Below are 13,421 nucleotides of genomic sequence, written 5' to 3' on the forward strand. Positions count from 1 at the left end.
TTACCTCCTGGAGATCTATCAGGTCCTCCCAAGGGAGATCAGAAGAACGTTCCCTCCTGCTCCTGGCAGGGAAGGGGGAAAAGTAGTCACATTGAAATACACCTAGAGCATTCTGTTCTTCATAATAAGGTCGGCTTTCAACAGACTGTCTTTTCAGAATCTAACCAACTGAGATTCTCCCAGAGCCTAACCATCCATGGGAAAGGAAACACCCAGTTCCAGCCTCTGACCTTTCACCTGGTAGAAAGGAAATACCCAACTCCATCCTCCCGCCTCTAACTTTCCTGCTCACCTACGTACGTGTTGGAGGTAGGAACAAACTACAAAGCACTGGTAAAGGTGGCAGCCCAGGAGCACATGCTCACTAGTGTAGAATGCTCTCACCCCCCAACACCTTATACCATGTCAAGAGGATTCCTGCTGACAACGGGGTCATGCAACTGAAAGAACCACACATCTTAGAGCTTATTTAAGACGAAGTCTGAGGAAAAAGCAATGAGGGAAACAAAAACAAAGACACCAGAGGAAATCTGATCCTCCAACACCCACAACTACAGTAAACAATAAACATGACTGAACCCCCAGCTAGTTCATCATAAAAGCTCACACTAAAGTACTATTTATCTCAGTTCTTTTAACCCTGTATATCATGTCCAGATACCTAAAGAAAATTATAAGACATACTCAGAGGTAAAAAAAACAAAACAAAACAAAACACAGTTTGAAGACACAGAGCAAGCATCAGAACCAGATGCGAACATGACAGGGATCTTGGAAATAGCAGATTGTGAATTTAAAACAATTATGATGAATGTGCTAATAAAAGCTTCAGTGGAAAAAAGTGGATGAGTGCAAGAATGGATGGGTAATATAAGCACAGAAGTGGATGATCTGAGAAAGAGTTGTAAGGAAATGCTAGAAATCAGAAACACTGTAATAGAAACAAAGAAGTGAAGGGAAAAGGGTGAAAACAGATGTGGTTATATTAATAGCAAAGCAGATGTCAAGACATGAAATATTATTAGAGATAAAGCTGATTACTTCTAAGTGACAAGGAGTCATTTCATCAAAAAGACAAAACAACTATAAATCATATGCTCCTAATGACAGAGACTCAAAATAAGAATAAAATTGGCAGAATTAAATGGAGAAATAACAAATCCACAATAATGACTGGAATTTTTAACATCCTCTGTCTCAGTAAATTGATAGACATAAAGACACTCAACAAGGATTTAGAAGACTGGAACAATTATACCAAACCAACTTGGTCTTACTGATATTTATAGAATATTATACCAAACAAATCCAGAATACACAATCCTTTCAAATGCACACAAAACAGTCATCAAGATAGACCATAAAACAATTTGGTCTACTTAAAATATACAGAATATATGCTTTAAACACATTGTAAGTTAAAAAATGACAGAAACATAGCTTGAAAATCTTCCCACTTTACTTATAAATTAAGTAGAACACTCCTAAAAAATCCATGGGTCAAAAAAGAAATCACAAATGACATCAGAAAATATTTACAACTCAGTGGTAATAAAAAAATAAATCAATTTGTAGGATGGAACTGAGACAAGGTTTAGAGGGAAACTATAGTTTTAAATGTTTATTTTAGAAAACAAAAGTTTAAAAATCAATTATTTTCACTTTAAAAATTTTAAAGATTAAAAATAAACTTAAGAAAATTAAAAAAGAAGGAAATTAAGAGCAAAAGTCAATACAACAAAAAATGAACTATAAAAAAAGAGCCTCTGAGAAACTGTCAGACTCTAGAAAAGCCTAAAAAGATATGACAACTAAATGTTAGTGGTATTCTGGATTGGATCCTGAAACAGAAAATGGATATTAGGTGAAAACTAAGGAAATGTGAATAAATAATGGACACTAGTTAATAATAATGTACATATACTGGTTGATTAGCTATGACAAACATACCCTAGAGGTGTAAGTTATTAGCAACAGAAGAAACTGGGTGGTATACAGGTATTACCTGTTATATCCTTGCAACTCTTCTATTAACCTAAAACTCTCCTTCTCATTTTATGAAGCCAGCATAAGCCTGGTCCTAAAACCTGAAATGGACATGACAAGAAAAGAAGATTATAAACCAATACTATTTGTGAGATATACATCAGAAGAATAGAAATTGACTATTTAGTGCAGAAATGCAAGACTGATTCAATGATCAAAAATCAATTTCTCACCACACCGACAAAATAAAGGAGAAAATCATATGATCATCGCAACTGGTCCAGAAAAAGCATTTAACAAATCGAACATTCATTCCTAACAAAAACTCTTAGCAAACTAGAAATAGAAGGAATTTTCTTTTTCTGTTAAAAGGCATCTATGAAAAGCCCACAGCTAACATCATACTTGCTGGTGAAATAGTAAATGCTTCTCTAAAGACTGGAAATAAGTTTGGGATAAATTTTAAAATTCATGAGCTATTTATACTTTTTCAAGTATTTCTATATCCAGAAAAAGTTTCAATGTAACTTAACATTTATTGAATACTTACTAGGTGCAAAACAGCTGCCAGGTGTTGGGAATTCTTTTAATGGTAAAAGTCCATCTGTCAAGGAATTTTAAAATAAATGTAAAAGACAGATACTCAGTAAAAGTAACTAAAATCAATTCAGTATATGTTGGAGGCCCAAAAGAAGCAAATGATAATAAATAGCTCAGGCTTTCAGAATCCAGATTTTATAGGATAGAGAATAACATATTAAGTAATTTGAATTTTATTTTATAGGCTCTGGGGCTTTCTCAGCTCCTGTTTTAGGTCTTTGAGCAGAAGAATGATATAAAAAAGATTCTGTAACCTGCATCATCAAAAGCACATTTTGCAAATATTTCAGTATGTCTGGGGCTCTGTGCTTTGACTAACATTTTACTACAAAGCAATTGAGAACCAGAGAGGTAACTGATTTTCTCAAAGCTACAGATCAAATAAATAGGAAGAAAGTATGGGAAATTAGAGTGAATATGAAACAGGATACGGACTTCCTTCAGCTTTTAGGATGTCTACCATCCCAACTATTGGTTAGATATCTTAAAGAGTGGAAAAATGGAAACAGGAGTCATTTTTGGTTTTGTTTTTGACAGTTCGGTACATCAGAAACATCCAACCCTGAATGTCTGTGTTCAGACAATGATAACCAGGGAAGGACGAAATAACTGGAGGAACAGGAGAAAGAGTTAAAATTGGCTACAAGGAACAGATGGTCTTCTCTACTGCATTCCCTCCTTCCTTCCTCTCTTGCCTACACCCACTTGCCCACCATCCAAGTGCGCAAACGCTCACACACACGTGCATACATGCACACACATGCACAATTCGTGAGCTCCCCACTGCTGCCATTAGTACTGACAACTAATCCACTGATAGAGAAATCTGTCTTCTTCCTATTTTCGGTGGATAACTGGAAGGCATGAGTATAAGCAGATGTAGAAATTAATAATTATTTGAATAAAAACAGATGAGATGCTGATAGCAAGCTGATGATAATGAGCAGTGAGAAAGAAAAGGCTTTCAAGGATCTCACCAGAGAGATTCCAGAAGCATGAGATTCCTTGTAAATGGTGAATCCTACCGTCATCAGGAGAGTGGGGTCAGATCAATCCAGGGGACAAAGTGCTGATTTTTAACAAGCACGCGATTCTTGAATGATTATCCCTACCACATTTAATGCAGCAGAGAAGCAAGACAGACTGGAAAAGTTTGGGAGGGGGCGGTCTATACAGTCTATGCAGAGGGCAGAATCTTAGTCCCTGAGGAAAACAATCAAAGGATTCTCTATGGTGACACATCCACCCAATTTGCCTAGAACTGTCACAATTTTAGTGCTGAAAACCCCACGTCCTAGGAAGTCCTTCAGTTCCAGACAAACCAGGACAGTTGGTCATCCTGGCTCGGGAAGGCTCTTTAACCCTAAGAACTGGAGGTCAAGATTTTAGGCGATAGGTCACACGCTGTATGGCCTCAAAGCCCCAGATACTGTTCATCTACATGAGCAGGAAAAGAGTAGATGCCACACCCCTCCTCCAGAGCCAACCCCACTGACATGGAGCCCATGCTCTCCAGACTGTTGAGCGTGTGCTATTCAAGACAGACACGCTATGGTCAAATCTACTGTTTCTTCTCTTTTTTTTAACATTTTATATTGGGCTATAACTGACTAACAATGTTGTGATAGTTTCAGATGAACAGCAAAGGGACTCAGCCATACACAGACATGTATCCATTCTCCCCCAAACTCCCCTTCCATCCAGGCTGCCACACGACATTGAGCAGAGTTCCTTGTGTTCTACAGCAGGACCTTGTTGGTTTTCCAATTTAAATACAGCAGTGCGTACATGTCCATCCCAAACTCCCTGACTATGCCTTCCTTCCCTCCTTCCCCCATTGGCAACCACAGTCTACTGCCTCCCCTTGATTTACTATGGTAGCCTATCCTCTGAGAAAGAGGCTGCATAAGACTCCTCTCAAAGAGCGCCAAACACTATCTGAGATGCTTTTCTGGGGTTCAGCAGATTCCTGAATATGGCTAGGGCGATGTGCTTCGGGGTGATGACAACAGCTGACACCAACGGAGCACTTACTGTGCTCTACAGTCTAGGGCCATGGTTGACAACGTTGGCTGCACATTGTAATGCCCTGTATTAGCTTCCTAGGTCTGCTGTAACAAAGAATGACACTGGACAGCTATAAACGAAAATGCATTCTCTCACAGTTCTGGAGGCTAGAAAAAGCTTAGTCCTCGGGGACTAAGATTCTGCCCTCTGCGTACACTGACCCTCAAACTTCCAATCTGTCTTCCTTTCTCTCTGCTGCATTAAATGTGGTAGGGGCAATCATTCAAGTTCTGGAGGCTAGAAGTCACCTGGGACTTCTCTGGTGACACAGTGGATAAGAATCTGACTATCAAGGCAGGAGACAGGTTCGATCCCTCGTCTGGGAAGATTCCACATGCTGCGCAGCAATTAAGCCCGTGCACCTCAATGACCAAGCCTGTGCTCTACAGCCCAGGGGCCCCAACTACTGACGTCCACATGCCCTAGAGCCTGAGCTCCGCAGCTAGGGAGTAGCCCCCACTCGCTGCAACTAGAGAAAAGCCCATGCAGCAACAAAGCTCCAGCACAGCCAAAAATAAATAAATAAAATTATTTAAAAAATGTTTTTCTGGAGGGCTGTGAATGAGAGTCTGTTCCACGCCCTTCCCCTAGCTCCTGGCGGCTGGAGGTAATCCATGGCATTCCTTGGCACCTACAGACGCATGACTTCAACTCTACTTCCTTGGTTACGTATGTGGCACTGCTCCTGTGACTCATCACATCACTTTGTCTCTGTGTCTTTGTGCCCCTTCTCTTCTTATGAGCACATCGGTCATACTGGTTTAAGGGCTCACCCTCACGCCAGTATACCCTCATCTTAACTAATGACATCTGCAGTTGACGCTATTTACAAACACTGTCACATTCTGAGGTTCCGGGAAGAGCACGAATTTGGGAGGGGACACAATTCAACCCAGTACATACTGAAGGACGTTTTTATAATCCAGTTAGAACAATCCCAGTCCCTGGGAATGGGACCCAGGCATCAGTGTTCTTTAAAGATCTCCAGGTAAATCCACTGTGCTACTAAGTTTGAGAACCACTGCTCTAGGGAGGTTACAGGTCCCCCTTTACGTGAGTCTTCAGAAAGTTAGGTTGAGTTTCCTTCACCAAAATCTTTAGCTCCCATCACCTGACCCTTATGCCTCAGTCTTTTTTTTATTTGTAGACGGATGAATAAGCTTACCTTCAAGTCTCATCCCCAAATCACTTAAGAAGTCTGTATCTGGTTAAATATGTCTAACTCCCATCACTTCTTTGTTCCGTGTTCCCTCAGAACTCCTGTATTAAGTTGGGACGATATTAATCTCATTCACTTATGTGTCGCCTTTTAAACATCTTAATTTTTTGTGTTCTATCTGCAAGTTTAACCCCAAATTTTCTGTATCTGTGATATTCTCTCCCATGCTATTCAGTCCATAAATGCCTCTTGTCCTCTCTCTCTCTCTCTCTCTCTCTAACACACACACACACATACGCAAGTTACTACTGGCGCTTCTTAAATGCTGCTGAGAATCCACATTCTATGAACTATAGTCAGATGAGAACATGTAACCAAATCTCACACATTACTGTTTTAATGAAGGTAAATTTTGTTGAAAATCATTCATGTGTTTTCTTCTAGATTTCTGAAGACGCTGTCATCACCCTAGAATTGCCCAAGGCCCTGGGAGGCTCCCAGCTACACAAAAGGCAGAATCTTTATCAAAAGAATAAAAACAGAATGGCAAGAATAATTTTCATTTCATGGCTTTCAGAAACCAGGTTACACAGCAAACCAGTAGGCTTGAGGCCAGGCTTTTGTCTTGAAAGCAGATTTTCCCCTTTCTACCCCATCCCCTTAACCCCTCCGTGCTCTCACTTTAATCATCAAGAACCAAGGCTGGATGTCACTAATGCATAAAAGCCCCTCTGTCACTTGGATTCTATTCCCCTCTACCCAGGGCTCCCTGGGATCTACCCAGGTAAAGAATCTGCCTGCAGTGCGGGAGACCCGGGATCCATCCCTGGGTCGGGAAGATCCCCTGGAGAAGGGAATGGCAACCCACTCCAGTATTCTTGCCTGGAGAATTCCATGGACAGAGGAGCCTGGAGGGCTACAGTCCACGGGGCCGCAGAGAGTCAGACATGACTGAGCGACTAACACCTTACTTTCACCCAGGCAGGAAAGCCAATGCGTTCTCCCCTACGGCAGAGGAGACTGTCGTACAGCAGAGCAGAGTGGACCAAGGATCCATCCCTTTCCAGCCTGGAAGGTGGGAGAAGGGGAGGGCAGGAAGGCAGAGCTGTTTGATGTAGGTCTCACTTCCTTCTCTGAGCTTTGGCACAGAATAAGCAAACCAAGCACAGTAGGAGGCATGGCCCTGGCTCCCTACATGGATTTCTTCAAAAAAAAAAACAAACAGTCTCAAGCTGCCTGCACCAACCTAGGGCCAGGCCACATCAGTGTGGCCACACAGCAAGGAGGGAGCAAGGAGGGCCCTCCTGTTTCTCTCAAGCCAGCTTCCCTTCCAGCAGGGCCTGAGGGTATGTTGACTGACAGGGCCTGTCAAGGGCCTGCGTGTGATGACCATAGCCACTGAGGGTCAAAGGTCAGCCAGGGAACCAGCCCCTGGCCAGGCCCAGGTTATACCAGCCACATTCAAGGTGTGACACTGGAAGCAGGGAAGCCCAAACAGTCAGCAACCTAAGAACACAGCCCCGATAACCAAGGACCCGGCTCCTCCCCTCACCCAGGAGGTCCTAGGAGCCACGGCCCCTCGTCCAGACACTGAATGCCTCCCCTTACACCAGATGCCATTTTTGGGGGGAAGAGAAGCAGGAGGAAGATGCAGGCAATCTGAGATTCAAAGCATTTTTTCCTAGAAAGGCTGAGCGTTCCTTGAAGGCTCTGTTTAAATGCTCAAATCAGACATTCACTCAAACCAAATTAGACATTTAGTTATTTTTTTCCACTGTGGGGTGGGGAGGGAGGGAATCGTGAATTAAATGAAAACAGCTATAAACAAAATACAGAAATCACGTTGCCTCTTCCTATCCAAGCTGTAGTGAGACTCAAGATTTTTCAAAGCCATTATACCAGCCTACCCTTTCCTGACAGGCCAACAGCTCTGGATTCATTTCTGAAGCTGCAAAATACCCAGACAACAATGAGAACAGAAATTCTTCTCCAAACTACAGAGCAGTGAGTTACCTAGCAATGGTCACTGATTTATCGTACCAGCTGTATATAAATTAAATTTTAAAACGCAAATTGATTTCATTTCCAGTTACTAAATATCCAGGTGGCTTGCTGCATTAATTACAACTGACGGGGAGGTTAATAATTTCGCCCTCTGATCTCTACCTCTTTCAAAGCGAATGCCTTGCTAGTCCTGCTGATCACGTTGTGGGGGATGGGGGGGCAGGAGAGCGTGGGAGTGGATCAGGAAGCAGGGGCCTGATGAATCATGCAGGAGATGAACTGTTCAAAGCATCCTCCCCTCACGCCTGAGCAGGGTATATTATCATGCTGGCAGCCAGCGGCAGGTGCATCGGAGGGATACAGCTGGGCAAGGTGACAATCGGTGAAGCCCCATCACCTGCACAGGGACCCTCCCTGTCCTCAGCATCCAGTGAAATCCCAAGGCGGGCTGCACCCTGGGGAAGAGCCAACAACGGCCCACTCCCAAGAAGCTCAGGCAGAATGAAGCTCCAGCCACAGGCTAACAAGCTCTCCTAAGATGGATTTAGTAGCACCCGGGCACCAATAATCTGAGTTCCTGCTGACTGCAGACTCTTGCTAGATAGATGGGTCCTGGGGTTATTAAATTCCTAGGAAAAGGAAATCATCAGACCCCCTCATCAGAAAGTCCCAGGATATGAGTCTCTGACTCTAAGCTGCCACTCAGATGCTCTTCTAAACAGAACATATGGGGTTAACTGCATTTTCTTTTTCAGTCCCTCCGCAGGCAGAGCTGTGTTTGGCAAGTGGTTTGAAGGTGAGGTTGCAGAAACCACTTGTGAAAATTAGGTGAGAAAACATCTCCTTCCTTCATCAGCTGCCAAGTGCTGTTGAGTCCTCTTCCAAATGTCCTTTTGTGGACTAAATACCAAATGTTTGACTTAAATCTCCTAATTCCAAAGACCAAAGCTACTTGGCAGATACCAAGATATGGATTCGAATGCCACTGGTGGCAGGCACAGCACTATGGCAGCTCCACGAGATGCATGCCTTCCTCACAGTCCCCACTCAGCTCAGGTTCCGACTGTTCACATCAGTCTCAAAAACCAACCCAGGAACTTGAAACAATGTCGTAAATGATGATCAGAATCCCATATTCATCCAGGTCTCCCACAGTATTGAGGAGCTATTTGTGGCTTGCTGAACTCACTTTAGTGTGTTAAGTTTCTACTCAGCCTCTTTCTAACTATATACCCTGGATGAGTCGCTTCTCTAAGTTGTAAAACAATAATCATGTTGACACCCAAAAGGCCTCCTTCCATTCAATGAACCACGTGTCAAGAACTACAGGAGGAGCTGAGGGTTCAAAGCACGAAGACTGGCCCACTGGCCTGGCTCTTCTGCCTCTAGCTGGGTACTCTCGGGGAGGTTTCCCCACCTTAAATTAGTAACCCAGGCAGGCTCCAGAGTCAAACTAGCCTGTATAAATACCAACTGCTCCATTACTAGTTATCAAGTTTGAGTAAGTTACTGCCATTTCCTTACTGGTTTAAAAAAAAAGCATTCATAAAAGCAGTATCATAAAGTTGCTACGAGTATCAAATGATAATATGCACACTGCCTGGAATCGAGGACTCAACTCAGGTGGTTATTTTTTTATTGTTGCTTTTAATAAGAAAGCAGCTTATGGTAAGGAGAATACTTAACTGGCACCATAAACAGTACTTAGCAGATGCTAAGTAATTATTTTCCTCCATCGGCAAGAACCTTCAAGAAGCAAAGACTACAACTCTTTGAGAGAGAATTAAAATGAAACGTGATAAGTACAAGCATAGGGGAAATAAAGTGCTTTGGGACACAAAGAAAGGCTGATTCTATCCGGAAAAAAGTAAAACACTTCAAGAAAGAGGTGACACTAGATTGAGAAAGTCTGATTAGGATCACAGAGAGTGTAGGTAGGAGAAGAAAAACTTTTCCTCTACCCTCTTATGTTTAGTGACTGGGGCCAGTGAATTAAAGTAACAAAAGACAGCTTAACAAGAGGAAAGATTTATTTCATATACACATGGAGGGGGGCTCACAGAAAAGGCATAAAACTCCAAAAGCAATTTGGCCTATGAGCTTATAGACCCTTTTAACAAAGGGCAATACACTGTGGAGAAATGACAAGAGAAAGGAGTTTGATCTTCAGTTCAGTTCAGTTCAGTCGCTCAGTCATGTCCGGCTCTGCGACCCCATGAATCGCAGCATGCCAGGCCTCCCTGTCCATCACCAACTCCCGGAGTTCACTCAGACTCACGTCCATCGAGTCAGTGATGCCATCCAGCCATCTCATCCTCTGTCGTCCCCTTTTCCTCCTGCCCCCAATCCCTCCCAGCATCAGAGTCTTTTCCAATGAGTCAACTCTTTGCATGAGGTGGCGAAAGTACTGGAGTTTCAGCCTCAGCATCATTCCTAGGGACAGTAAATTGTGGGAAGGTAAATATATAAGGGAAACTGATGGGAGATAAGGGTTATTTAGTAAGGTTTATAAGTAAGAAACAAGTCTGTAGAACAAACTTTACTAAATGTTACTAAAATCTTAAATATTGAGGCTTCCCTGGTGTCTCAGATGGTAAAGAATCCACCTGCAACGCGGGAGACCTGGGTTTGATCCCTGGATTGGAAGATCCCATGGAGAAGGGAATGGCTACCCACTCCAGTATTCTGGCCTGGAGAATTCCATGGACAGAGGAGCCTGGCAAGCTACAGTCCATGGGGCCACAAAGAGTGGGACACAACTGAGTGACTTTCACTTTGGGCTTCCCTGGTAGCTCAGCTGGTAAAGAATCCACCTGCAATGCAGGAGACCCCAGTTTGATGTCTGAGTTGGGAAGATCCCCTGGAGAAGGGATAGGCTACCCAGTCCAATATTCTTGGGCTTCCCTGGTGGCTCAGCTGGTAAAGAATCCGCCTACAATGTGGGAGACCTGGAAACTCCAAGAAGCGGTTTGGCCTATGAGCTTATATACCCTTTTAACAAAGAGCAATAAATTGTGGAGAAATGACAAGAGAAAGGAGTCTAATCTTCTTAGAGACAGTAAATTGTGAGAAGGTAAATATATAATGGAAACTGATGGAATATAAGGATTATTTAGTAAGGTTTATAAGACACAAGTCTATAGAATATATTTTATTATATCTTACTGAATCTTACTAAAATCTTAAATATTACAAATGAAATTTACATATCACTTATCTTTAGTATCAAGAGTCTAATCATCTCTGGTGATTGAGTCAATCTTTTCTTCCTAGTACAGGAGACAGGAGGGGCACATTTTCAGAAAGGGAAATATATGCCCTGCTTTGGGACAGAAAGAAAAGCATAGAATTTCTTCTATGTCTTCTGTTTCTTAAATGCGTTCAGCTCAAAATAATCTTTATTCCAAAGTGGTTTATTTGGTCTGTAAATATATACATATATATTATATATAAATATATTAAATATATACATTATATATATATATATATATGCTAAGTTGCTTCAGTCATGTTCAATTCTGTGCAATCCCATGGACTACAGGCTGTCCATGGGATTCTCCAGGCGAGAATACTGGAGTGGGTTGTCATGGCCTTCTCCAGGGGATCTTCCCAACCCAGGGATCGAACCTGTGTCTCTTATGCTGCATTGGCAGACGGGTTCTTTACCACTAGCACCACCCAGGAAGCCCTTATTGGTAGGGTGGCATATTCTGATCCCCCCAAGAGCAAGGTCATTTCAGACAAAGGAAGAGTTTAAGCAAAGGGTTGGAACTTGAACTGTGTGCAGCATGTGTGGGGGATAATGACAATTTTGGTATGGTTAGAACCCCAGGCATGTGAGTGGAAGATCCAAGGATGAATCATTACCAGAAAAGAAGTTAAAAAGGCAGAAACAGGTAGGCATCAAATTGTCCTGGGCTTTGGACGCCATGCTAAGAGTTTAGGCTTCACCTTTGGGCCAGTGTTTCTCAAGATGGAGCCCACAGATGGTCTACGTTAGAATAACCTAGAATGTTTACAAGAAAAGCAGGTCCCTGAGCTCCACTCCAAATTTAACAAGTCATAGTTTCTGGGAGAGATGCCTGGGGATCTGCACATTTCACAAGTTGGGCAAACTGAAGTCTGAGGACCACTGGTACAGACAGCGGGACCCTTCGAAGACTAAAGGTTGCAGCTGAAGGTTACAGTAAAAACTGTGACTTAGAAATAGACAGCTGTGTGGACAATGTCCTGGACAGGCCTGGAGACAGGAAAGCAAGCAAGGCCAGAGGACTAAAACAGAACTATAGGCACTGAGGGCCTCGGGCCAAAATACAAGGCAACCCTATAAAGAAAGGGTGGTCAGCTAAGGGGAGACTTTTAGGCCTTTCAGAAGAAACTGAAAGAGCAAATGAGTACAGATAGACATCGAACAGGGATGTACAATCCACAGATAGATCTGCAGAGGCTGTTAAGATCTGTCAGAGACACTGCTTCCCGGGAAGTTAGATGTGGGCGAGTGACAAGATATTATCTTCTTTTGAGGGACGGAAGCCACCAATGGCTGTAAGCAACAAAACTTCACTGTCTTTATCTGACCAACGAATAATTCATTAGAAATCCCATCAAATGGATGTGTCCCTCACTGTATGAACTAGAAAAAGGAATGAGAACAGAATGGGAAAAGCTCATTTTGTCCAATAATATATATATATTATTCCTAACCCCAGGAACAGCCAGGCTATAGAAATAGAAAAATATTAGGGGGAAAAATGGAAACTGGGAAAAATAATATATAAAAATAAAGATATTCTTTTAAAAGTAAGGCGATCTGGTACAGAAGCTAGAGAGAGCAGAACTTTGAGATAAAGCAGCTCTTTCCTAGTTCTACTTCCATTCTTCCTGAATTCTCCTCACCACATTTTCCAGCCATCCAGCTCTGCACATGTATTTCATTAGAATATGAATGAGGAGCCCTTTGGGAGAATTTTATGCTGTCATGGCAACGGTCGCCATGGCAACTGTTAATTAATTGGATGCTGATGAAGTAGAAGAAAAAAAAAAGCCAACCAGAACGGATACAACTCTAGAGGCAGTCATGGTGTATAGTAATTATATCAATTTCATTCAGCAAAGGCATGTCGCAGGTCAGAAATGCAAATATCGCCTCCACAGCCACCACCTACTCGGAGAGGCCAGCTTTCGGATCAGACACATGTGAATGGGTGACTACAGCCCTGACAATGCAAAACAAAACAAACAAACACACACACAAAACCCCACATATGGCTGCCCCAGCCCAGGCAGATTCCCCAGGGAGATAAACTCATTCTAACATGCGAGTGTGTGGACCCTACTGAGAGTGGCCACAGGCAGAAGCCATAACGCATAATAATTGTTGCCTTCACGCCTTCTTTACAGCAAATGATACCAACCAGGCAGGAAAACAATGACATATGACCCTGCAGAGCTGTTCAGCTACGAAGTGTCTTCTGATGGAAGGGTGAGGACACTTGGTTTGTCACCACCATCTGAAGATGGCACCATGGTTCCTATACACACACAGACGGCTCACAGTTCAGAAAGAACACTGATCTGAGGGCAGGAGAGGAGGATCAGCATAGGA

At 42.7% G+C, this 13,421-nt stretch overlaps 1 long non-coding RNA gene across 1 annotated transcript in view; it reads right to left on the reverse strand.

Moving 5' to 3' along the window:
• Positions 1–1,870: 1,870 nt before the first annotated feature.
• Positions 1,871–13,421, reverse strand: part of LOC133240137 (uncharacterized) — a 56,225-nt gene continuing 44,674 nt past the window's right edge. The window contains exons 2-3 of the long non-coding RNA XR_009734126.1: positions 2,537–2,590; positions 1,871–2,087 (exon numbers count right to left, since the gene is read on the reverse strand). This is a non-coding gene — a long non-coding RNA (uncharacterized LOC133240137). The remainder of the gene's footprint in view (positions 2,088–2,536; positions 2,591–13,421) is intronic.

Source organism: Bos javanicus, chromosome 27, assembly GCF_032452875.1.
Source record: "Bos javanicus breed banteng chromosome 27, ARS-OSU_banteng_1.0, whole genome shotgun sequence".
Lineage (NCBI taxonomy): Eukaryota > Metazoa > Chordata > Mammalia > Artiodactyla > Bovidae > Bos > Bos javanicus.